Source organism: Mizuhopecten yessoensis, unplaced genomic scaffold (genome assembly GCF_002113885.1).
Source record: "Mizuhopecten yessoensis strain PY_sf001 unplaced genomic scaffold, ASM211388v2 scaffold11101, whole genome shotgun sequence".
NCBI classification, from domain to species: domain Eukaryota; kingdom Metazoa; phylum Mollusca; class Bivalvia; order Pectinida; family Pectinidae; genus Mizuhopecten; species Mizuhopecten yessoensis.
In genome coordinates, this window is record NW_018408880.1 from 1,239,378 (window position 1) to 1,267,237 (window position 27,860).

The 27,860-nt window shown below is 34.7% G+C and overlaps 1 protein-coding gene across 22 annotated transcripts in view; it reads right to left on the bottom strand.

Annotated features, from left to right (window-relative positions):
• Positions 1-27,860, bottom strand: part of LOC110465752 (cytosolic carboxypeptidase 2-like) — a 182,256-nt gene that overhangs the window by 65,270 nt on the left and 89,126 nt on the right. The window contains exon 1 of one of the 22 annotated variants that reach the window (XM_021521814.1): positions 23,452-23,539. The exons of 20 other annotated variants lie outside the window; for them this stretch is intronic. The gene's annotated coding sequence lies outside the window, so the exon portion shown is untranslated. Of the gene's footprint in view, positions 1-23,451; positions 23,540-27,860 lie in introns of those variants that run through there. One more of the 22 variants, XM_021521817.1, reaches the window with a different exon arrangement.

The following is a 27,860-nucleotide window of genomic DNA, read 5'->3' on the forward strand; positions in this document are numbered from 1 at the left end:
GGGGAGGGAGGAGGGGCTGCAGTGGCTGCTGGGTGGTTAAGGTGTCTGACCATCTACAATCACTTTCCCTAGGCCTCCATCACTGGGTCACCCAAACATATTCTAAAGAGTATAATTCAATGGACTATGATAGTACATTATGTATTAACTTGGAGACTATACAAAGGTATGCTTATCCTATGAAGTTTTATTAGTACTTTTTTCTTATTTCAAAATCATTTTCCATAAAACAGAACATTATACAAATCTCAATATTTAAAAAGAAATCTAAAAAAATCTAAAAAAAAAAAGAAAAAATCTAAAAAAAAGTACCTGTGCATTATACACAAGTGCACACAATACCCAAATATTCACGGTATATGAAAAATCTTCAAACCAATATACTGACTGAAAAAATGCCAAAAGAAAATGGTTTGTTCAACTAACACATACCAGATGAATTATCCTGAATATATATTTGTTATAACAAGTCAGAGATATTGATAATTACTGATGCTAATGATATTGTCGAGAAATCCAGTCACTACAACTCAGATCTTACTGAATCGAGTTAAATGAAATTTGAGAATCTTCCTGGTTAAAAAACAACCTTGAAACCGTCAATATTTCAAAAGTTTCTCTTGAACTTAAAATGTAGTTTTATTGTATAAATATCCTTGACATTGTTAGCAGTGATTATATATATATATGTATATATATCTTAACAGGTAAATGTCACTTTAATTACAGGTGTGATAGGGGAAAGGTGTTCAGTTCAGGTGTAACATGTTATTTTCTTTTTGACCTATTCAAATCCTGAGCAATTTTCTACCTGATTAAAATCTCAAATCTCTGAAAAAGTATTTCCATCAATTTGACAGCAATAGGGGAAATGCTATTTCGGTATATTGTATATTTACTTCTCAATTAGGACTGAGCTCTGGTCTTTTCGAATGATTTTCGTCTCAAATTTCCCAATTTATTAATGTTTTATTCAAGGGATGTTTTTTTAATGTTGATGGCAACCTTGTGACTTAAAGTCCTATTTTTGGTCTTGTAATACAGTCCGTCAATGCTATTCCGTCTTTGCGTATTGCAGAGTTATCTTCTCTTGGGAGGAGGTATTGATTGTTATGTCATTGGTTTGTGAGAGTTACGGCATCAATTTTTGAGAAAACGACATAATTTTCTCACACAAACCAATGACGTAACAATCAATACCTGCTCCCAAGAGAAGATAACTCCTTAATACGCAAAGACGGAATATATGCTTGTGAGATTCATAGACAGCTAGACATGAAACGATCAGACGGGCTATCAAAAATGTCGAATTAAGATCACAGTGGACAAAGAGTTTGTTTGTTTGTGTTTAACGTCCTATTAACAGCTATGATCATTAAAGGACCTGTTTAAAATTTGAAGAAATCTATATCTGCATAAACGCAGGCTTCATAATACACGTCTGTGTGTGTATTTCTATTTAATGAAAAAAGATTTTTGCAGTAAATGTATATTTATACACAATACATGTACTACAAAAGTCTTTTTTATGCAGTCACTATTCTTTTTTTAAGATTTACTAAACAGTTAAATAGTTTGTGGGATCCTGTTTTTCGTGGATAATTTTTTATCTCTGATTCAACACATACATGTGCTCCAGACTGGGTCACAACCATAATAGCTAGCTGCCAGAGTTTGCACGAACCCTTTTCAAGAATTTTCGATAACCAATACTTTACAACCTCAGAATAAAATTAGTGAATATTTTGACAGGTATTTGAGCCAATACAATGTAAAGATTGACAAATTGCACGTATAAATGTAACGAAGTATTGGATAGGGTGTCTGTCCTCCCAACCCATAGCTGTAATATTACGCTACTTCACACATCTCTGTGTGACAAATAACACCAGTAAGGGTCACTTAACACCAGGCTTGACCATAACTTACCGAGATTCTTCAACAGGTAAGGTAGTGATAAGACTTGCTGATAATCAGTACCCGATACATAATATATATCTACTCGGCAAAAACTGGTTTCTTGTCAGTATCCTTGGCCTTGAACTATATGATAACGATATCTTGTTTTTCCCAAGCACTTTTGGTTTCTAAATTACTTCCAGAATGATTTTGTAGAAGGGAAAATAGAAATTGTCACTTTGAAATATTCAAGTTCATATAATAAGACCACCTGTCTATACAGACCAATTTTCTATAAAGACCACCTGTCTATAAAGATCATCTGTCTTTAAAGATCATCTGTCCATAAAGATCACCTGTATATACAGACCACCTGTCTATGCAGACCACCTGTCTATTAAGATAATCTGTCTATTAAGACCACCTGTCTATAAAGACCACATGTCTATAAAGATCACATGTGCCTCTATATAGACCATTTTTTGTCCACAATGTTATTGGAATCAAAACCTTTTTTAAAATAACAATCTTCACATTTACAAACAGTTTTGTTAAGTTTTAATACATAAATAAAAGGCATTGATTTAGCTGTAATCAAATTTTTTATACCATATATGTTTATTTCTAAAATGGAGTTTCGGCAAGGATCTTTCAAAATTAAAACCATAGAATAGCCTGAAATCCACTCAGATTATTTAATGAAGGTTACGAAAATCTCCATGTGTACAAGAATATTATCAACATCTTCAATCAACGCTGTTTACACTTTTAAATCTTAAGCTCTCTTGAGAAAATCATTTGAACTCTAATTCATATCAAGTCTGGCTACATTTCAATTAAAGTTACGATGAGTCCAATTTTTATGATATTTTAATTGGATAGTAATGTAGGAGAATCGTAAAAGTAAAACATTGTTCATTACCAATATCCCCTGCTGTAAAACCTCTTTATAGGATCACAAACCAGAGTGCCTTCACTTGGTCTCTAAAGTTTTATTGTGTTACGTGGGTTCCTGTAGTTTTTTGTATACACAGTAACCTCCCCTTAATTTTGCTTACATTGACCAGCAAGCTGCCAATTTGTCAGAGCAAATCGGACAGGGTTCGAATCTCGGTCTAGCCAGCTCAATTTTTACCTTCAGAACACTACTTTTGATTATTATTTTTTTCATCTTTATCATTTTTTCAGAAAATTCCCAAAAGGTATGGTTTTCTTTTCAGAAACAATTTATCAAAGCTACAGTCTCACCGGAATTATTGAGAAATAACTGTTTTCAATGTGTAGTTACAGTTTCTGGCAGTAGCACAAGGATCTGATAGGTCTAATCTGGTTGAAAATGATATTAAAAATTTACCTAGTCATACTTCTATTTGCAATGGCAAATATTTACAAATGATTGACTTCTTTCAAAATTTCAATTATATTTTTATTATAACTTTTAATATGTACCAATTTTGACATGTTTGCTTTAAAATATTAAAAGCCATGAACGACATTTAAAATTATGGTATTTTACAAATACCTTACAGGGCGATAATTGGTGGAATCGAAATCGGCAATAATAAGATACATGCAGGATAATATTAATATATTACAGGTAAATCTGGAAATAATCAACTTAGCAAACAAATTACGCTGCTGTTTAAATATGATTTAGAACATGCTTGTCTATTCCTGATGTCCTATATCCTTAAGAAGGAAATACCATATGTATCCACCTGTAAGCCCATGTCCAGTGATAAGCCCATGTATCAAACACAGTTCAGATAAAATGCTACCAAATGCTATTTCAGTTTCCTACAATCGCCCCACCCACTACCTTGAGTCAGAGATTATGTATTGGCCCCCTGGGCTTATTGCAGGATAAATTTGTTACCATATTGTGCTGATCAAAGACGTCTGACGCAAGGGAAACTGACAGTGACAGGTGGGAGGGAATGGTAGGAGGGTTTGGGGAGTGGGGGGGAGGTTTGAGACCTTTTACATACTTCTTTAAGACAGAGGGTTTCCCACTACTAATGAAAATGTTGAAAAGTTATCTTATCCATTTTCCCCTTGATATATCATCAAACCCCTTTACAACACTAACGTTTACGTGGACAACTGGTGGTAGTATAACAAGGTTTTACTGTAGAGCACTTTGCTGTAGTCACTAAATTAGTAAGCAACTCCAGGTCTGGTAAAGCCATCCACATTGGAACTGTTCTTTATAGGAGGTATAACATTGAGCACTGGGATTCTCTACCTTAACACAGACAGGGTAGGCTTAACAGTGAGCACTGGGACTCTCTACCTTAACACAGACAGGGTAGGCTTAACAGTGAGCATGGGACTCTCTACCTTAACACAGACATAGGGGGCTTACCAGTGAGCATGGGACTCTCCACCTTAACACAGACATAGGGGGCTTAACAGTGAGCATGGGACTCTCCACCTTAACACAGACAGGGTGGGCTTAACAGTGAGCATGGGACTTTCTACCTTAACACAGACAGAGGGGGCTTAACAGTGAGCATGGGACTGTCTACCTTAACACAGACAAGGTAAGCTTAACAGTGAGCATGGGACTCTCTACCTTAACACAGACAGGGTGGGCTTAACAGTGAGCATGGGCTTATAGCAGGTCAACTGTGGTAGTGAATTATTTGCTGTGTACAAACAGAAAATTTCAATTAACAATAATTTCAATTTGATTTCAGTCAGAATAAACATGCTCTATTTTTTTTTCAATGTTCAACAAATTTACCTGTAATATAATAAATTATTGAACATTCAAACAAAGTATTTAATGGAAAAAAAAGGAAAATTTGAGTTGGATTTTTTTTACTCTGAATTCAAAATGCTTTTTATGGCAAATATTTTATTTGTTATTCTTCTGATATGATTTAAACTAAACAAAATGATACACCCATCTGCACAATAATTATATACTTCTATGACTAAAATCTGATGAAAGATTTATTCAACGAAATGCAATCCTTTGAAAGTGAAGGTTATAAGCAGATTTTGCGAGCAGAACAATTGGAACCAAACCAGTTTTGACATCGAAATTTCCATTGTAAACATCCAATTTTGCAAATGTTATTAAAAAATAATGCACAAAGTGTAAAAGTTAAGGTATTATAATTCCTGTGCTACTAGTCTTCCTTCCACTTCTTTGCGAACTATAACTTAATGTAACCAAGTGTAGTGTCAGGTTTCCATTATATGACACGGTCGTTTAATCTTGACCCAGGAAATTTACGACTTTTACACGTGAAAGAAAGGCATGCAGAACTTCCACTATGAAAGACAGTCCCCATTTCACACCAGCAGTATGGGGTAAACCAAAGCACCCAGTAATGGTGATTTATTTCAGACTTTTGCATTGATCCTTCAACCATGTTTGCATTTTATTGAAAAGGATCACATCACGCACACCATCAATTAACTTTGTGTTTCCTGTGGAGAAAAACATTATGTAAGATTTGTGTGTTTAAACATTATCTGCCCCAGGCTGCACTTAGCGGGATATTTCAAAAACATATATTTGACCTGATATACTAGCTTTGATCAGTATTTAAATTCTTACCAATAACTCACTATAATGTTTTAGAGGTAAAACATCAATGTCTTATTTATATATATTATTTAATTTTGAGATAATATCTCTCCAACTGCTCTTTAATTTATTTCACATACAAACATGTGATCCATTCACCAAGGCCCTACCCCAAAACAAACATGTATGCCATTATTTTAACCTTTACATCACTGTAGACCATAATGAACTCATCCAGATCAATGCATGGTAGAGTCTACTAAAGTAACATAGCGATGAAAGGGTTAAGCCCCTGATTAGCAGTCTGTCACACAAGCAGCCCCCAACACAGGGAGTCAAACCAGTGCTTTCTAGCACACCAAGGTGGTTTCTAGCACACCAAGGTTTCTAGCACACCAAGGTTTCTAGCACACCAAGGTTTCTAGCACCAAGGTGGTTTCTAGCACACCAAGGTTTCTAGTACACCAAGGTTTCTAGCACACCAAGGTTTCTAGCACATCAAGGTTTCTAGTACACCAAGGTTTCTAGCACACCAAGGTTTCTAGTACACCAAGGTTTCTAGCACACCAAGGTTTCTAGTACACCAAGGTTTCTAGCACACCAAGGTTTCTAGTACACCAAGGTTTCTAGCACACCAAGGTTTCTAGTACACCAAGGTTTCTAGCACACCAAGGTTTCTAGTACACCAAGGTTTCTAGCACACCAAGGTTTCTAGTACACCAAGGTTTCTAGCACACCAAGGTTTCTAGCACACCAAGGTTTCTAGCACACCAAGGTTTCTAGCACACCAAGGTTTCTAGCACACCAAGGTTTCTAGCACACCAAGGTTTCTAGCACACCAAGGTTTCTAGCACACCAAGGTTTCTAGCACACCAAGGTTTCTAGCACACCAAGGTTTCTAGCACACCAAGGTTTCTAGCACACCAAGGTTTCTAGCACACCAATGTTTCTAGCACACCAAGGTTTCTAGCACACCAAGGTTTCTAGCACACCAAGGTTTCTAGCACACCAAGGTTTCTAGCACACCAATGTTTCTAGCACACCAAGGTTTCTAGCACACCAAGGTTTCTAGCACACCAAGGTTTCTAGCACACCAAGGTTTCTAGCACACCAAGGTTTCTAGCACACCAATGTTTCTAGCACACCAAGGTTTCTAGCACACCAAGGTTTCTAGCACACCAAGGTTTCTAGCACACCAATGTTTCTAGCACACCAATGTTTCTAGCACACCAAGGTTTCTAGCACACCAAGGTTTCTAGCACACCAAGGTTTTCTAGCACACCAAGGTTTCTAGCACCAAGGTTTCTAGCACCAAGGTGGTTTCTAGCACACCAAGGTGGTTTCTAGCACACAAAGGTGGTTTCTAGCACACCAAGGTTCAAACTGTCTATACATCCATCCAGACCTCCTGGCCTCCAAATTGCATGTTGAACATTAGTGATTGGCATGTTTTATTTAGATAACCATGAGGATTTTTATCCAAAATTTCTGGAAAAATCGAATTTTACTTCATTTTTAATAACAAATCATTTGTCACTCTTCGTCACAATATTTCGGCCTCCTGGCCTTCTTCAAGGGCGAAAGTCAACGATGGATTCAAGTTTCATCCATCTTGCTTCTTCGGAAGTAGAGGAAATGACATAAAAAAAATATTATGTCAATGCAATTCATTTTCAGTTACTTTAAAGCTCTTGTTTTTGAGAAAATTCTGTGTATCCGGTCTTCCTTGTAATTTTTGAAGCTTTATTTGGAAAATTGACACCCATTTAAAATTATTCAAAAATCAAAAAAGTGTGAATAACAGAAGTTATTTTAATAGGGTTCACCGAAATGTAATGTGATGGATTTAGATACATTTGATCACTTCTGTTTTGAAAGATATTTTGTTTTCACATACATTTGCATTTGGCATCAGTCACAAATTTGAGTATCACACAAATTTTTATATACTACATAAAATATACACATTAAAAAGAACACTCTAATGTCCTCCTGTGTAACTACAGACAGATCAGGTCGGGGAATTTAATGTACACGAAATATAAAGTTATCTAAAGTCTTCCAGCAAAAACTACATGGTTTGTTTGGGTTTTCCGTCCTAGCAACAGCAAAGATTGTGTGAAATTGTTGCGCACTCGATGGGCACTTTATAGTGCAATCTCACTGAAACGCCCTACTCTGGACAAGGTACCAAACGTCTGTCCAGTCATTCACATTATACTGTCAACAAACTGGCCAGTCCTTACCGCCTCTCACTTAAAACTGAACGTCAAGCAGGGAGCAGAAAGTACCAGTTCTTCAGACTTTGGTTTGTCTCGGTCAGGGGACACAACTCATAACCTTCCTCAATTAGAGGAACGCTCAACATAAAGGCCAAAAGTCAACTCTTTCTCAGTTAATAGGCCATGAACCCATAAAATACGGTCAACAACACAGTATTAAAGCGCAACAAACTGTCACAACAATATCCGTTCTGTGCCTATGTTGTTAAACTATTAACGTATTCTATTTTAAGCCAAATTAAATTCTCCTCTATTCAACAGATAAATGTGCGAATACAAACATGTGATTAAAATATTTCACATTTATTATCGTCAATATTTATACACTCCAATTCAATAACTGCATTTTTAAGCAGTCCCAGGTCACAACGTTTCCATTGTTAGGAGCGAAAATATTGACAGTTCCGATCATTCGAACACAACCTGCAGACAAAACTAAAGCGTAAACAAAAGCATATTACTCAGTTTTTAGAGGTGACCAGAACACCTGTTAAATCTACCCATTAGGAATGAAGACACAAAGCATTAATCACATTACTTAACGCCTTTTTCTTACATACAACTTTCACCTTTGTGACCTACTTTCATGGCTTATCGTGGTTACGGCAACACACTCCATTCTAGCAGTCGTTGAAGTGTATACGGTAATTGTTTAACTCCATCAGAAATATGCATCATCCAATAATTTGAATATTTTCATATCCACTTAATGTAATGCATTGAACTATACCAACAACACATAGTACATTCCTGTACAGTAAAGCCAAGGTGTTGATAAGTCCTCGCAAAATATTCCTAAAAAAGGGCTTGTTTACTTAGTGAGTTTTGAATCTATTAATTACCGTAGTTTGTGTGATAAGGATACCTGCTCTTAGTAATTGGCTGCTAATGTATAGAAAGTGAGTTTTGAATCTATTAATTACCGTAGTTTGTGTGATAAGGATACCTGCTCTTATTAAATGGCTACTAATGTACAGAAAATGAGTTTTGAATCTATTAATTACCGTAGTTTGTGTGATAAGGATGCCTGCTCTTATAAAATGGCTGCTAATGTATAGAAAGTGAGTTTTGAATCTATTAATTACCGTAGTTTGTGTAATATTAGGGTGCCTGTTCTAAAAAGAGTATACTGAAGATTTGAATTAAAAACAAAATTCAAATTCAAATTTGATCTTTCAATATTAAAGAATTCCTGGAAACTGATCTTCTGGTTAGTTTAGATACAACTCCTGCCACAAAAATTGTGTTGTAGTAAGTGTAATTATTGTATCTATACTGATAAAGGGACCAATCTTTAAAAAACATATACTGCTTTATTGATTGGGAATTCATCTTGGACGGTAGATAAAGAAACTTTCTTGTGTGTGCTGCGAACGAAAAAACCCAGAAACAAAATATAAGGTGTATGTTGTTTGAGGTTTGACTCGTGTCTAACTAGTGATGCCCAGTCATCATTTACCTGTGCCTGGTGTCATTGTTACATCAAATATGGTAAGGCTAATATCCAGTGTTAGACCATAACTCATTCACCCCTGAAATTTCATAATTGACTAATCCAACCTTTGAATTGGGAGAGTTCAAATGTGTTTTTAGGGGTGAATGAGTGAAGGTACAAGAGCTGAATAACAAATATTAAATATAATATTCACAATACCAGATTGATATCTAATGACTATGGAATCAATTTTTCTTTGGAACTAAATTTCTGTGGGAAAAAAAAATGTTTTCATTGAAGTTCACATTTCAGAATTTTACAGTCTCTTTAAAAGTCCTTTGCAGTAATTTTAATTAACTAATCAATCCACATTTATGGAACAGAGCTATGCTGGTTAAACACGACCTAAGAATTTATGATATATTTTCTGACCCAATTTTTTAATAATAATGAAATATATTTGTTTAAACTCATAACTCCCTTTGTGACAACTTGAAAAGATTGAAAAGTAAAAGTGTCTCACATGGTGAATTGTCCAAAAAATTAACCACAAGAATTCTTTTATTTACCTGTAAAAATGTTACCTGCACAGCGGGTAATGATCAATATAAATGATTCTCTCTTCCAGGGGGCAGCCTAACTCAATTTTGAATTGACAGTTGCTATCAATTTAAAAACCAACAAAGCATATTCATAATATGCAAAGGATTATGAGTGGAACAATGAAATCTTTATTTATCAATGATGCTAATTTTATAATTCAACCAGGGTATTGTATTTTTTTGACGGTTTGTATTGTGGATTGGTACAATAATTTGTCAGCAGGGGGCTCTTCTAGGTTATAAACGCATTTCTACAATAGAAATTCCTTTATTTGACAAATAATATAAAAAAGTTTTTGAGTCTCATTTCCTATACATGTATCAGTGAAGCATTTCAAAATACGACATCAATTATGTTCTATAACAGCTTACAGATATCCATACCTACAACAACATGAACTGGGTCAACAGGCTAAAATCCACACAAGAAATGATAATAATCTCAAGTGAAGGTATAGCTTTAGACAAACGGTAAGAAGACGTGGATTAATGTTTTACACAATAAAACCTAAGTGATCAGTACCTTGTTTACCCATTCATTAACCCATACTTGATAATAAACCCTCCCATCCTTTTCACGGGCCTCAGATTCATTTTTTTGTTTTTTTTAGTTAACCTTCATTAAGTTATACACCTACCTGGTTGGTGCTATCAGTCCAACTTGACATTTTTTCGATTTTTTTCCAATTTCTTTTTTTTTTCAAAACTTTTCCCCCCCCTTAATTTTTCACCCAAAAAGTACCTGCGCGCTATACAGGAGTGTGCACAATACACAAATATTTACAGTAATTTTCCTATGTCCTTGAAATAAGCTAATCCCAAAATTTTGATCCCACATTTCATAGTGCTGATTGTAGGTTATCTGACTGTAATAACTTAAATTTACCAGAGAAAAAGACCAATGGATAGATATCCGACAGGGCTTTCATCAGAAGTCAGAAAAACTGTTTAAAATGATCACGATTATGATAAAAAAGACTTTCTAAGTTGGAGTGCATTGTACAGCATTCCCACTTAAATGTGAATTGATGTGGTAATCGTTGGTACATAAAACTGTTTTACTTCTTCTTAAGATCTTTGATGTCCACATCTCCAATGACTGAAATATAAGTATTGAACTGACTAAATATTATCCTACTTAGGCTGAACAAGTAATGACCAACATGTTTGTATACCCATGTTTTAAGTACTTAGCCACAGTTCTCTAAAGGCAAGTATGTTTGACGCCGGGCGTGAGGGCAACTTTTGTGGTATACCGCAATAACTTTTGTGAGACATTTAAAAGCAAAATGGTGCCCGGATTGGGACAATTTTGTTCAGCAGTTGGAGTAAATTGTGTCAGAATGGGAGACAACTCGGATTGGTCATCGGAAAAGCTTTTGTCGGGTGTCAGAGATGGTTGACCTCTGTTTGGTAATTAGGATTAGGGGTCACGACCCTGCAGGCTAATATGACATTATACCACATGTGTCAACCTCGGAAACCTCCAGTGAGGGAGAAAATGCATGAAATGCGACAGAAACTGCTTTGCTCAATTTATCTTTCCCTTTTTGTATATCAAAATAACTCCAAAAAGCATTCATTTGGAATGCAGACACACAAGGGAGATTGATAAATTTGGTCAAAATGAGGTCAGTTTGACAGCTATGTTATACGACCTCAATGAAATCACTGTTCTTCGAAGTAGATATGTTTGGTTTCAGTTCCTGCTTTTTCTTTCTTAAAACATGGCATTAATATTACCCATGAAATATGAAAATGAGTAAGTAGTGTGCATTTTAATCATTAAATAAGGTTTAAGATGCTATTTTCAACTTTTTATTGTTGAAAATATGCACGTATTGAATGTCACCAACACTTATAGATTTTCTCTCTGTTAATCATCAAGCTTCACTTTAAACCACTTTTGATGTTTCACCGCGAACGAGAAAACTGTTAAGTTTCCTGGCAACTCATTCTCATAAAACATGAAGTTCATTGACTGTAAAATCGACATCGTCCCACAAACTTATCGGTAGAATATAAATCACTTTTATCCGTGTATATATAACAATGAAACCTTGGAGATGACGTAACCGGCCTTATAATGCAACTTTATAAGGGAAAACATTTTACGGGATATTCAGCCAATGTTACTAATCTTAAACAAATATATTTTGCCATGAAGAGTTTCCTCTCTAGACATGTTAGGAACCATCACACACTTTCTAACAAATCTTTCTTACATGGAAACACTTGCCTCTCTACAAATTAAGAACCATCACAAATTTTCTAACAATTCTTTCTTACATAGAGACATTTCCCTCTCTACATGTTAAGAACCATCACAAATTTTCTAACAAATCTTTCTTACATGGAGACACTTCCCTCTCTTAATGTTAAAAACCATCACACACTTTCTAACAAATCTTTTTTACATGAAAACACTTCCCTCTCTACATGTTAAGAACCATCACACATTTTCTAACAAATCTTTCTTACATGGAAACACTTCCCTCTCTACAACTTAAGAACCATCACAAATTTTCTAACAAATCTTTCTTACATGGAGACACTTCCCTCTCTTAATGTTAAAAACCATCACACACTTTCTAACAAATCTTTTTTACATGAAAACACTTCCCTCTCTACATGTTAAGAACCATCACACACTTTCTTACAAATCTTTCTTACAGAGAGACATTTCCCTTCTCTACATGTTAAGAACCATCACACACTTTCTAACAATTCTTTCTTACATGGAGACATTTCCCTCTCTACATGTTAAGAACCATCACACACTTTCTAACCAATCTTTCTTACATAGAGACATTTCCCTCTCTACATGTTAAGAACCATCACACACTTTCTAACCAATCTTTCTTACATAGAGACATTTCCCTCTCTACATGTTAAGAACCATCACACACTTTCTTACAAATATTTTTTACAAACAAACAAACATGAAACCCTTTTTACATGTTAAGAACCAAAACACACTTTCACACTTTCTAACAATTATCTTTCTAACATGGAGACATTCCCCTCTCTAAATGTCAAGAACTATATACATACTCTCCAAGATATCTTTCTTAAATGGAGGTACACTCTTTTCTTTTTGTTAAGAACCATCACAAATCCTTTCCAACAAATCTTTCACCCTCTTTAATACTCTCTACATATCTGAAGTTGGTTATTCTTAACATTTTTTTCATTTTTTCACAGCCATTATCTTTCATTTGCTTTAATCAGTCTATAGCGTGGACAGAAGACTGACATTTTAGCTGTAAATGTGATAAATCACCTGGATGATGGAACTTTCTGGGCCAGGCTATTTCAGCGAAGTTGATGAGTAGTTTTGAGTCCTGGTACTTAATGTGGGATGTCAGCTTTTAAAAGCTTCTAGGTTCTATTGTGTTATATTGTCAGGCCTAATTTGTCTTATTTTAGTCCCCTGCAGAGGGTTTTAAATGTTTCAAGTTTTCATCGTCATTAACCCTTTCACCCCTTTGTAACTTTGGTAGACTCTACCATGTATTGATGTGGATGAATCCATTATGACCTACAGTGATGAAAGGGTTAAAAATGTTTTAGACTTCAAACTTAAATATGTCTTCAAATTTATGACTATTGCTAAGAACGTATAATTTGTACACCCTGCATACACAAACAGAAACGAGCACTGACAGACTGAAGCATGTTTACACTTTAAGTTAACGTATTCTCTTAAGTAGTAATTGCTTAAAGTTCTAGCCTTTAGTTTGACTCTCATAGACAGATATATAGCTACACAGGTTGATGTCTCTCAAGTACCTGGTTCATCTATAGCTATACACCGTGATAGATTTGTCAGCATGCAGGCCCATGTTGTTCTAAATCAGGTCCATTTTATCCTTACTTCCCTGCACATTTTTTGCCTATTATTTCAATTGTTACATAACAGATTAATTTTTATCTATAATTCATGAAATATTTAAAAGCTTCAATTCAAAATATTTATTTTACAATACAAGAGATTTTTACTAAACTGTATTAATCACAAACCTCCTGTTGTTGGACAGGTAACTAAACCAAATTACAAAACAAAACCTCCTGTTGGTGGGCAGGTAACTAAACCAAATTACAAAATGAAACCTCCTGTTGGTGGGCAGGTAACTAAACCAAATTACAAAACAAAACCTCCTGTTGGTGGACAGGTAACTAAACCAAATTACAAAACGAAACCTCCTGTTGGTGGCATGGGCAGGTAACTAAACCAAATTACAAAACGAAACCTCCTGTTGTTGGACAGGTAACTAAACCAAATTACAAACCGAAACCTCCTGTTGGTGGACAGGTAACTAAACCAAATTACAAAACGAAACCTCCTGTTGTTGGGCAGGTAACTAAACCAAATACTTTTTTCAAATCTATTTCGGTAATCGAACCCCGGACATCTTGGTTTAAGACTAATACCGTTCCAAAGTGCCACCCAACCATCTGAAATGCCTTGGCACTGTGTTCTCAAAAATACTTCAGGATCCCTATCCCAATGCTGACAAAACACAGAAGAGTTCCACTATTTTTTGTACATACAATAACCTTCCCTTAATTTAGTTTTGAATAAGTCTGAAGCTTTGTTTAATATATGTTGATTTTTCATGAGATGTGTTTTTCTTTTCAGAAATAATAGTTTTTAATGTATAGTTATAGTTAAGGTTTTTGGCAGTCAGGTATTGGGATCCTTTAGGAGTCAAACTCATGACAACCAGTACAACAGTGCATTATGAACGTTGTCAAATATATTATCTAGACTTTTATATATATTTTTTGATAAACTGCTTAAAAGTTTGTATAAAATATATGTGGTTAAGCTAAAATGTTTTAAACAACAGTTTTTATTGTACAATACCAGATACTAATTAATGACATGTTGATAGAAATACTAACATGGTATTTTCAAAAAATTTAAATTCACTGCCTAAAACTACTTATATATGGCTCTAAAGATGAGCATTTAAAGGAAAGACATCCATTTATCTTTTTTTAATACAGGAATTTTCAAGTGATTGCATTCCAGTTAAACAGTTATTAAGCTTAAATGATATCTTTGCAAAACAAAGCCAAATGGTATTAGTCTTTATTTTGACCCGAAACAAAAATTAAACTTCCTCTGCTGCTGCAGTTTTTTTTACCCGAGACGTAACTATTTACATAAAATATTTCTACACAATACCTACCTCCCACATTATGTATGCTAAACACTCCTGAAATTGACCTTGATTCCAAATATGAAGTTTTCGGTTTCGGGAGTTTATATCCGTTTATCTGTTTTGTAGTCTACATGATAAAATGTTTTATTTCAAATATTTACTCACTTCGAGTTGGGATTATGGACACAAATGCTTACAAACATAATGAGTGGAACTTAAGTATGTGTATCAATTACAGTACTGCAAATATACGAGATGAAAATTAAGTGTACGATGTTTGCTAGGATCACATGACCTATATTTGTCTGTAAGGACTGTCAAGAAAGATTTCTCGCATAAAAGACTGTATAATCTGTAAACCTCAGGCCAGATCACTCATAATTTTAGAATGTGAAATAATGAAAAGCTTTTGAAATATCTTCATCGACTTGAATCCTTTCTCTGTACCAGTGTGAAATCTGTTCTACAGACAATATCTAAATCTACCTTCAAAGTCGTCACACTTAGTCAACCTGACGAATGAGCTGTACATTTCTCATATAACCAAAATCCTGAAAACTAGTTTCTAATCATTTCCCATATTTATCTGGCGATAAGCCCATGCCTGGTAATAAGCCCACCCATATATTTTGTAGTTCTGTAGAAATGCTAACACATGCTATTACATTGTCTATTCATAAGCCCATCCATATCAATTGTAGTTCAATAGAAATGCTAACACATGATATTTAGTTGTCCTGTAATAAGCCCACCCATATCAATTGTAGTTCAATCATACCTGCTAAATGACCCGCATTCTGCGGGTCACACCCGCAAAATGAGCCTATCACCCGCGACGATCTTATGACCCGCACGGGTCATACGTATCTCCCGCATTCCGTAAATATGACCCGCAATCACCCGCATCCGCGTCTTTTATTAGGATCTCCGTACTTCCGGAAATGTTCCGTTCGTGTCTCTCGGAAGTTTAGCTTTCAGTTATAGGTAAAGTCCATTTACTAAGTGATTTGTTTTCACAATGGCGTCCCTGTTTCGGAACCAGCCTGGCAAATTCAAAAGTTGAGTACTGTTCACTGTTACTACAATGCATATAATCCATATCGTAGCGCTTGTCATTTCACTTTCACAAATGGCTTCTAACTCGAGAAAACGTTCGTTATTTTAGTGTTCATGGCATCGTCAAAAAAGAAAAAGTATGCCTGTAATTACAATGCTTCGTGGGAATAAGTATGACATGCTTCAGAAGAGTAATATTGGACCCGATCATGCCTATTGTAAACTGTGTACCAATCATTTTTCGGTAGCTTCGGGTGCTACGTACGATATCAAAAGGCATGCAGTTAAAGAACCCTTTGAGAATGATCTTAGGTTTGGTGTGTTGTGTAGGCTAATGAAGGCATGTTTGGTACTTTCAGTGAGTAATGCTGACTCTGAGAGAACATTTCCATGTTGAAGAAGATCCAGACAGAAGGGAGATCTGATTTAGGAAATGATACAATATGTGCTTTGTTATGTGCAAAACTAAATCAACATGGTTCATGCTTTAAGTATGCACCTAGGAAAAGAAAAACATGTATATTGATTAAGAATATGTAATAAAACAATGAAGGTGTGATAAAATGTTTTGTTAATTTCAAAAAAGTCATTGATCTTGTCAGAAGACAAAACATAATACGCCGTAAAGCCGAGACCCCACGAAATCATTAAATTTCCACACAAATTTTCGTTCGTGCGTTATCACCCCCCTACAACCTCGTTTCTAACTGCCTGTTTGTTTTAAACTCAAGTTTAGTTTGAGCTCGAGTTCCTATAGGAATTAAACTCATTCACCCCTGAAGACACATTTGAACTCTTCCAGTTCAAAGGTAGGAATAGTTCAATATGAAATGTCAGGGTTGAATGAGTTAAGTTTGAGTTAAGCTCTCGGCATACTCAACGTGTTGGTGAAATGGTTGCCAGGTCCCTGGACCTATTTATAAACATTTACTTCTCCGTAGCAACTCTAGTACTGAAATTCATCGCTGGCCTCCTAAAGGTTGGTGTTGTTTTTAATAAACCGAAATTTTATATCAATTCCAAATTTCATTTTTAGTTCCTTATTTGAACTACCACTATACACTCTAAATTAGGAGAGAACTTATACAGGCCTATCCAGGAGTCCTGTTGTATATTTATTTTCTGTCATGTTTCACCTTTGAAAGAAATCGTTGAAATGAAATTTAACAAAAGAAAATCAATTGATATTAAAACAGCAAAGAATATTTATCAAAATCAACTGTAACTAATAACAGACGCAATATCCAAAACTTGGAGTCGAAAGTGTCATTTTGTATTCCACCAATATAAGTCATATTTGGCATGTTGAAATGGAGCCTTGCAAAGTGCACTTACTATTTGAAACCTTGTTTACATTCACTGCGGCTAAGGAATTTACCTCAAAAACATGTTCATGGTCACTGTATATTGATTTGCTAACCGTGTCAGAAAAAAACCTTTTCCATTTTTTTTGTTAACATCAACTGATTCACCCCTGTGGACACATTTGAACTCTTCCAATTCAAAGGTTGGAATAGTTCATTATGAAATTTCAGTGTGGAATGAGTTAAAATCACTAAAATTTCCAATACACCCCAACACCTGCTGCAAGTCTTTGGTCCCGTATTCATCTTTCTGCCAACCATGTTGAAGGAAAGTCTTGTTCAAGTTTGTTATCAATTACCATTATAATGAGCAAATTATACCCAAACATCTGCATGTCTTTGGTCACTACATGCCAGCTTTCTCAAGGATATTGATTCTATGTTAAGTATAATAGGTAGCTTGTAATTGATTTTCACAATATTCACTGCTGTAAATTAACAATACAAATATGTGTTTATTATAATAACAGGACTTATGTCTCTGGCTATTATAATTTGGTTAAGGAGACATGCTACCCTTACTGGAACATTCTTCTTCTTTGAAAAAAGAGTTCTACAGTAAGAAATACACTTATATTGGTTAATAAATAAATGCTCTCTCATTCTTGTGTATACATATGACAGAACTGTCAAGGGCAGAATAGTGGTGTACTAGAAAGTGGTATAAGATTTTTTTTATTTAGCACCCCATTTCATTTACGTGAAGTGTATCACAATGGAACATCATCATAAGGACATCACAAAATTGGGAATATTCTGATGCAGCCATATGGAAAATGTAACAAATGTTATGCCTATGAGCTCATTCCGGTGATGGAAATCTTTCATTGTGACCTAGGGGTGTAGGATAAGTCCACTCTCAGGATTTTCAAGCTAGTGCAAAACCCTCAGAAAGCCTCAGGTTTCACCCAATTTGAAAAAAAAAGGATTTTCCCTATTTTACACCTTGGAGCAAAAAAGGGCCTAATAATCTAATCCTCTAATGAAAGTATGACAATCTGAATACTTCATACATCTAGGATTTTTTATCAAATAGTAATTAGAGTTTAAAAATGTATCATCCAGCATTATAAGCACTACGATGATCTGACCTACTGTTTCTATAGTGATGTATCATTAAAGGGAGATAACTCTTACACAAATAACAGGTATATTGTGTAAGGTAGATATCCTTAAGGGAGATAACCCTTACACAAATAACTGGTATATTGTGTAAGGTAAAATATATCCTTAAGGGAGATACGTCTTACACAAATAACAGGTATATTGTGTAAGGTAGAATATATCCTTCAGGGAGATAACTCTTACACAAATAACAGGTATATTGTGTAACGTAGAATATATCCTTAAGGGAGATACGTCTTACACAAATAACAGGTATATTGTGTAAGGTAGATATCCTTAAGGGAGATAACCCCTACACAAATAACTGGTATATTGTGTAAGGTAAAATATATCATTAAGGGAGATAACTCAATGACAGGTAACAGGTGTTTTGCATCAGATATTATACATCCTTAAGGAAGATAACTTAAGCAAAAACCACAGGTAAACTGTGTAAGGTGGCATATATCCTTAAGGAAGACAACTCAAAGACAAATAACAGATGAATATGGTAACATACATTCCTTAAGGAAGATAAGTTGAACACAAATTACAGGTATACTGTGTATAAACCAGTAAAATGGTATAATATCCTTATATTACAAACAAAATAAACAGAAATAGACATTAACAACAACCATATGAATGACAAATGCACATACAACACTTTAATTTTGAAATATCTATTATTTTTTTACTCTTTGAAATTTTAAAAGATAAAACTTTGAATAGAACAAGACAAGGAATCTACCTTTGGTCATATTCAATCATTAAACACACATCACAAACCTCATGTAATAAGTATATTTCATCTTATAAAATGCATGCAAGTTATGGAAAGACCCCACTCTGCTAATAAAAGTATTTTTATATTCCATTAAAAAAATAGAATTTACAGAGAAACCTTGCATATAGGCTTGTTTTAGTAATAAAAGTATTTTTCATTATATTGAAAAAATAAAAAATCTATCAAATTAGATTGCACTGAAGTAACATAACGTGAATTCATTAGAAATGAAATTTTGGCTCATGATCAATCCCCCGTACAGACGTAAGATTTACTTTGGATTGAAAACACTGCCGGATCAAGAGCCAAGTGAGAATAACGTGATACCTATCTATAAGTGATATATTTGTGGTATTTTCTTCACTCAAGAACAGGATAACGTACCGTTCTTTGAAGTGACAACCAAAATGTACCTGAACCCATTAACTGTTGTACACACATATCCAAGGGTGACAATTAAATCACTTTCAGACTATAATGATATAATCGACCATCCCTCGTTTAGTCCTCTGCACATCAAAAGTCAAATATTTCAAATCTCCTGGCCGGAGATTTCAATATCGAATCACAGAATATTTGCAGATAGATAAAACTTTAAAGACTAAAATCTGGCAATGAAATTACAAATAACATTTATGTAATTCAAAAGTTGTTTTGATGACAGTATTTGTAATTTTGAATGTTTTAAGGGGACAAAGCTTTACTACTAATGTTATGGAGATTATCAGGAGATCTTTAAGCATAAACCAAACCCAAGTTGTTCAATTCCTGATCAGCTTACATTAACAAGTTAATTTGAGTTCTTGTTTCAAAGATATTTTCAAAATTGTGAAAATTCCAAATTAAAACCAAATAAATAGATTGAAAATGATCATCTGAACAAAATATACACTTCCAGCAATATTTAAATATATAATGCATTAATTAAGAAAAAATGAAAATTTCGTCAATCTCATCATTAAGCTGACAAATCATTGACCAACTGTTTTCAATGTTATCAGCTCTGTTGTGTAGTAGCCACACAAATTCTATTTTTTTATCAAACTTCTGAAAACTTTTGACCCCAAATTTACTACCACATTCCGAACTTCTATCCCTGCGAGTCCCTGAATTTTCTTTATCAGAGTTTGAAGAAAATACAAGACAATATATGGCCTCTGAATGGTTCCAGATTGTATTGAGTCAAGATTGACTTTTCATTATCAGAGTCTGAATCAAACACACACATCATTCTGTAGATTTTCTTTGGTCTATAGATGTCTACTGCTTTAAAGCTTATGCAATGATTTAAGAAATGTTAGTTTACATGGAACAGCCTTTTTACACTTTTTTTAAAATTTTGTAGGAAGATAAAAAAAACACTTAAACCCCCCCCCCCCCCAAAAAAACTCACTTTCCACGCATGGAAATTCAGAAATGGATTTCTTAAATTGTGATTAATGCAGTAATATATCACGAAAATTGTTAATTTAGGATTTTCTTTTGAAATCCCAATGTGTCTGCACTAAGAAGATGTCATATTCCTTCCTCTGATGTTTCTCTCTCTTATCTTCCTCCAGGGGAGCATACAGCCGGTGCTGCCAGTAAGGCGCTAACAAACCACATACTCATTTACAGCTAGATAGACTGGAACAAGCAGAGTAAAGTGTCTTGCTCAAAGATACATAACAGTGCCAATACGTGTCTCGAACTCGCAACCCTTTGGTCACGAGCCCGGAGTCCTACCACTAGACTACCGTGTCTCCAAGACAGACAGTCGTCTTAGAAAAACTATTGTATAGGAAATTGGAAAACACATTCAAGCACATCTTAAGAGGTCAAAAAACTTTTTGAAAAGCTTTCCCATAAGCCAGGCAGCCAAAAAAGACAATAAATCTTACAGCAGAAAGAAAAACGAAAATGGGGAGGGGGCTTAATTGCAGTCACCTACCCTGTTCCCAGTTTGCCAAAGTGAGGAGGTAGCTTATTTGAGGTCAAATACAGCATAACAGGTAGTCAGAAAGGGCAAAAAATCTTGTTAGAAATGTAGTCAGAATACTTCAGATAGATGTTCAGAAAATAAAACGCATCGTATGACATGCAGTTGGAAATTACAAGATATCTTATAAGAAAGACGGGAAATCTTTAAAGACAGACGGCCATGAAAGCATGAAAGACAGCTAAAGAGATCTGAAGACATGTCAGCAGGTTTTCTCCTAAAACCAGATCTACAAATGTATTTTAATATTCAATGAAGGAAAATTTTAAAGTCAACATATGTCAATCACGCTGTTTAAGGTTCGAATTGGCCTCAATATTTTAATTTATCCGTCTGTAACTCCTTTCTATTTCAGGTTTACGACTCCTCCTAGGTGATACGTCTACACTGGTTGTTTTGTTTACATAGGATGATCTGACCTGGAAATCTCAACGCAACGCACTAAGCTCACTCCACCCAATGCGTGCAATCAACACTAGCTACTTATATTGGGAATTACTGGTTTTACATATAGCTAGAATATTAAGGATCCCTGTACCACTGCCAAAAACTGAAATTGTGCATTTGAAACTAATTTTTCTGGCACAACTTTAGCTTTGATAAATCTTTTCTGTAAAGAAAAGTATACCCTGCGGGATTCAAACCCTGGGCCTCAATATGTTAACCGACCGAGCTTCATGAACAACTGAAGTATCTTGGATTGATTGATTGATTATCGATCAATTGATTGATGGGGCTGATGTCCTGGATTAATTAATTGATTGATTGATTGATGGGGCTGATGTCCTGGATTATTAATTGATTGATTGATTGATGGGGCTGATGTCCTGGATTAATTAATTGATTGATTGATTGATTGATTGGGCTTTACATTCTTTTTAAGTATCCTGGACTATCTCTGCTACAATTATATCCTAAATAAAATTAAGGGGAGGTTACTCTTTATATGAAAAACTACAGTGGAGTTCTCTAGTGTTTTACCTGCAGTGGGACAGGGATCCTTAAGGCGAAGATATATTATTTTATTGCTACCCCAGTGTGTGCCATCAACACTTACTATGTATACCCATACTGGGAATTATTGATTGCACACACAGCAAGAGTATTAAGATAAAGTAATATCATTTATATCGCTATCTGATGCATTATACATGTAAATGGGATTTTCATTTGAGTTATCACCCTTTTATTTTTAATCAATGCTATCAACACATGTAATCTTGTGTGATTTTCAACAGTATCATAAATTAACTAACTGAGGTCCACATCGTTATTATGAAAAAAGATCCAATACTACAATGGCCGTTTATTAAGTTGAAATCTTTTGTCAAGGAGATTCATATCATAGTGATACATAGCATACATCCTTAAACATGTATGTAAAATTTAGTGATTTTTGGAGTTTTTTGGGGTCTTAATTTTAGCCTCCCCTGGACAATGCAGGTTTTCCTTACAGGAAAAAAAGAATTCAAATACACCTTTATTTATAATCCAACTATCAATATAGTGACTCTAATGTAAGTTAATATTAGAACTAAGACACTAAGGTTTTGCAAAATGCAAATTTTACTAGATGGAATATTCTGCTAAGATATATGTTTGGTGGCATAAAGACCCCTAGAAAAACAGAAAAAGGACACCAACATTAATCACCTTCTATTATAAGTTTACGTAGGTGAACTCCATTTTTAACTGCTGTGTAACTTGACATCTTCAAAGACATTAAATAAATATCACGCTCCAGAAACACGATCTGAGACTTGTTTCTAATTATGGTTTCACAGTGTATCTGTCTTACAAACATTTAATGTTGTTAAAATATACAAGAAAGGAATTACCACATATAACTATAAAAATGTACTAATTGGTTGATTCAAGGCACTTACGACTGTTTTACATATAACTTGTCTAGATCTGCAAAGTTGTGTCTAAATGTGTCATTACAGTCTTGTCTGTCTTAGTCAGAAAAACGTCATCATCATTTAATTTACATATCAGAAAAACATCATTATTTAATTTACATATGTGTACATTTAGACAAAATATTCATTATTTTTTCTCATTCAAACACATTAACAGTCCATTACGATTTTTTTTATATTAAGGGTAACATTTATCATTATTTTAAGATTTTAAAGAGAGTTTTTCAAAACTGATTTAAAAATAAAGAAATATTTACTATTTCAATTTATTTTATTTCTAAACATACTTAAAGAACTATGAAACTCTTACCTTTTCTACAGGGACATGTTTTTCCACGCTCTAAAGAAACCTCTTTTAAATACAATTACCAAGTTTTTGTATATAAGTACTCCAGTTAAATGTTCCTATCAACCACAAGCCTCAGTCACACCAATTTGGTCACAGTCTGTTTGACACTTGGAACCACAAGGTTATTGCCCTATCTTCCACAAGCTTTTTGCTGATACAGACTTTTTTCCCAGACTATCTGCATCATGTGGGGCAAGTTATTAACATTAACAGACTCACTGTTGGTCTGCTCAAAGTCTTTAACCCCGTATAAGTAGTGACTGCTTTCACCTCGTCGGCATCTCCGACCGGGAAAAGAATTTTAATCTCCAAATTCCTTTGTCAATGCTTCAGGCAGTATCCGAACAGTTTTGGCAAGGTGGGATTTTTTCCATGTACTGCACAAATGTATTGACGGAAACTAAATCCACACGATACTGTCAGACCCTGTCAGGTTTATTAGCAGTGTTTGCAAAACCACAAGTCGCAGGTTTTTATCAAGTCATAGAAGGTACACAGATGCAAAGTTTCGCCCAGCGTTTTCTGTTATCTGAACAAGCTTGGCTTTCATTTATAAATGTCCATTTTATCACATTTTCTTAAAAGTATTTTGACACAGAAGATATCAACTTCGTGATAAATGCTGATTTTAGAAATGATCAATTGTATATCAAAATAACATCATTAATCAATCATTTCAATAGCATTTGTCCTGTCAAAATGGTGGAATTTTGTGAAATACGTTAGGAGAAACACATGGGCTAACATCAAGGGATTCTGTCCACCTGGTAGATGGTTGATATCTTTTAAAGTCTCAAGTACACATGGAAATCTTAAAATTGAAGAGTACCATTCAATTTTTCAATTATTAAGATACTTCATACTTCACTATTTTGATAGAACCATCACCATGGAAACAGTCTGGTGATGTTTGGTGTCGACAAACCTGTGATCCTTTGATGTTGTTTGATATGGAAATGTTCTAATCCAGTTTCCTTATGACACAATATATTTTTGTAACTTCCCTCTTAACAGTTAGGTTATGTAACTACGATCCTTCTTCCAAGTCACAGAAATATCGTACCAGTATTCCACGGCAGCTACGTTTATCAATTGCACAGAATAACAAAAAGTATCTAAATATCAAAGTTCCTAAACCAGTCTCACTTCACACCTTGATGTTTAAATTATCATGTTTTGAATAGTCCGGTATCCAAGAGTGGTTCGGTTGTCGGGGGATGAGCCGTATTATCTTGAATATAGAATGTGAATATCCTACATAATACACAAACCTCCGAAATCCCTATGTACACAGTGTATTAATAGTATCAAATAAATTTGATAACTTAACGTATCAGGAAATTTCTAAACCACCTAATCACATTTGTCACCTACCCGTTCAAATAAACTTTGCGTCACATGACCAAACTCTGGTGAAAAGATTTTCCGTAAATCCTTTGTCAGAAAAACTGCACTGGGCACTTGATAATTGCCACAGATTGTCCACATACAGAGTCCTTGTATAATAGCAGAGATAATCCTTTGCAACCTACAGTTGCTCAACACTTACTCCTTCGTCCGTGATATAAGACTGCCTAAGAATGTGACACCGACACTAATATATATTCCGACCTGATGCTTGCGTACACAGTACTTTAATTGACAGGTTTTTTCATCTGTAAAATTAGTACTAGTTTTTTTAATATGGCATGGTCCATTTCATTCTTCCGACTCTCTACCATAAATTTAAAACAGAATTAATGTTTTCATATAAATCACTTAAAATGTTATTCTATGTGGCTTTTTTATAAGTTTTCCTGTAAGCATAATAAACCTGCATCACGGTTCACAGTCTCAAGTACAATGATGTATTATTTTGGTCATAGTGTTTGAAAAATCTATCAAGTGTTTAATTTTTCAATGATGTCAGCTGACTGAATCCCCGCTAATGTCCTCCTTGTGTAGTTAAAATTCCCTAACAGATTTTATGTACCTGTGACAAAAATTGATTATGCTTTAATCAGCTTCAATTGTGTTCAATTTTTACTTAACAATCCAGGCAGATGTTTTTGGCATAATATGGAAAGCTTTTCTTTGACAAATTACATCAGAATGATCTATAGAATGATGTTAAGTATACAATGAACCTATCCGAAAAATGTGATTTTAACAACCTTCATCACAATTCTCAAGGTCGGAGTTAAAATTGGTAAATGAATATACTTTACCCTAATCGTAATACCACATTTTCTTAAAATTGAATTCCAGATTCAACCTCTAAAATAAATACAAAATGGATTCCTAAATATGGTCACTATTATTTCATTTAATAGACACTATAACTCTTTAATTATCGCAAATATTAATCTTATAGCAATTTGATTTACAATTCTTATAAAATATAATTATGTATAGATCATTTGGTTGAACATAGTGGTTTTGGAGTAAGCGAGTTTCACATATCTATCATTCTATAGAATTAAAGATCTTCAAAACTTCCTCAAAATGTAATGACCTTTTTGATGAAATCCGTCTTAGGGAAGCTGACAACGCTAGATTCCAGTTTCAAAATTTGAGTATGAACCCTGACCTCTGTTGAACCTTGACCTCTGTGGAACAACAATGATCACCACTGATGCTTCTGATTATTACGACTTCTGATGAACGCTGACCTCTGTTGAACTCCAACGATTACCAAAGACCTCTGCTGACTTCTGATGAACTCTTGACCTCTGCTGAACTCTAACAATTCACAAAGACCTCTGATGATTTCTGATGAACTCTGACCTCTGTTGAACTCCAACAATTACCAAAGACCTCTGATGACCTCTGATGACTTCTGATGAACTGTTGACCTCTGCTGATTACAATGATCACCAATGACCTCTGATGAACTCTGACCTCTTTACGAATAACAGCCACTAATGATCTCTGACGACTTGGTGTCCTCCAAATGATTATCTCCCTTTCTTTACTTATGTATCACTGTCCACCTCTTTATTATATAATACACAATAAACCACCGCCAGACTCAACACATTCCAGTAGTCAAACAAGATGCCTCCATTTTCATTAATGTTTGGTAAATTTTGATATTCTTACCGGAAACTTTACCAGTTCTTGACACACAGTCCTACTTACAGCAGCGACAACCGCGCCTGTGAAGGTTAACAGCAGAGAATGAAATCTGTGACATATAAGTAATTAAAGCTGAGAAACCCTCCACCATACCTTCCATAGAACTGCCCCAGAGTTTTCATTGTTCCCCGTGTATATTTAGCAGACATAATGATCCCTAGCTACACAATGGCGCGTAGGAACATTATACAATGGTATACAGGAATTGAGAAAGTCTTATAACGCTTTAAAAAAAAATGACTAGCTTTATTTCTCTCGGTACCGACAAACATCGTGTGTTTATACGGTACAACTGTCTCCTGTAACACCAACACGCTATTCAAGGTCGTGAAAACGTTTGCGTTCCTGGCCAACACCAATTCATACGAACCTCATTCATTACCTTCGATCTCTGTTTGATAACAGACTTCTACAAACAAACATTAAACTCAATTTCATTGGTTTAGAATTCCTTTAAATCAACACGAGACCTCGTATCAATGGTCTAGCCGATCTTAATCAACCCTCACAGAACAACTTCACATATCTATGCTAATGTACCCAATGCTTTTGGATTTAACCGTATCATTAAATTGTTGAATATTTCTATTATAATCCTAAAACTTTAGGGACATTTATTGTGATTTGAATTTCATATATATATTATCTTCCTCCAAATATGTTTTGTTCTATTGTTTTTGTTATATTAAAAATTATTTGTAAAAACTTTTATTACATTTTTTAAAACTTCAAAAGACATTTCTTTGTGACTAGTATACAATTATTTCAGTCGAAAAAATTTGTAATCAGTTATATTTTGTAAGTTGTTTTAACATTATTAATATTCATGAAATTGTTATGTTTTCAAGAATTAGAAATTTATGCACAATCATTTGTTAGAAATTAATATCCCCACAGTGGCAGATCCGGAGACCTACCTAGGGGGGTTTCCAAATTTCCAGGGGTAGTTTCCATGTGGGAAAAAAATGAGGAAAATGGTGAAAATACATGGTTTTTGAAGAAAATTCTCAGGGTGGGGGGTTTCTTGAAGCCACTGCCCCAGGCTTCTAAAATCAACTAGACTTAAGGATCCCTGCCCCACTGCAGTTTTTTGTTTATAGTCTCCATCTGGAGATAACTGTAGTACAGTTGGGCCCAGACATTTCCGGTTACTTAAGGTAGCTCAGTAGGTAAGAGTGATAGTATAACAGTCTGAGGTCCTGAGTTTGAATACCGTATTTAGTATTTATGTAAATATGGGGGGGGGGGGGGGG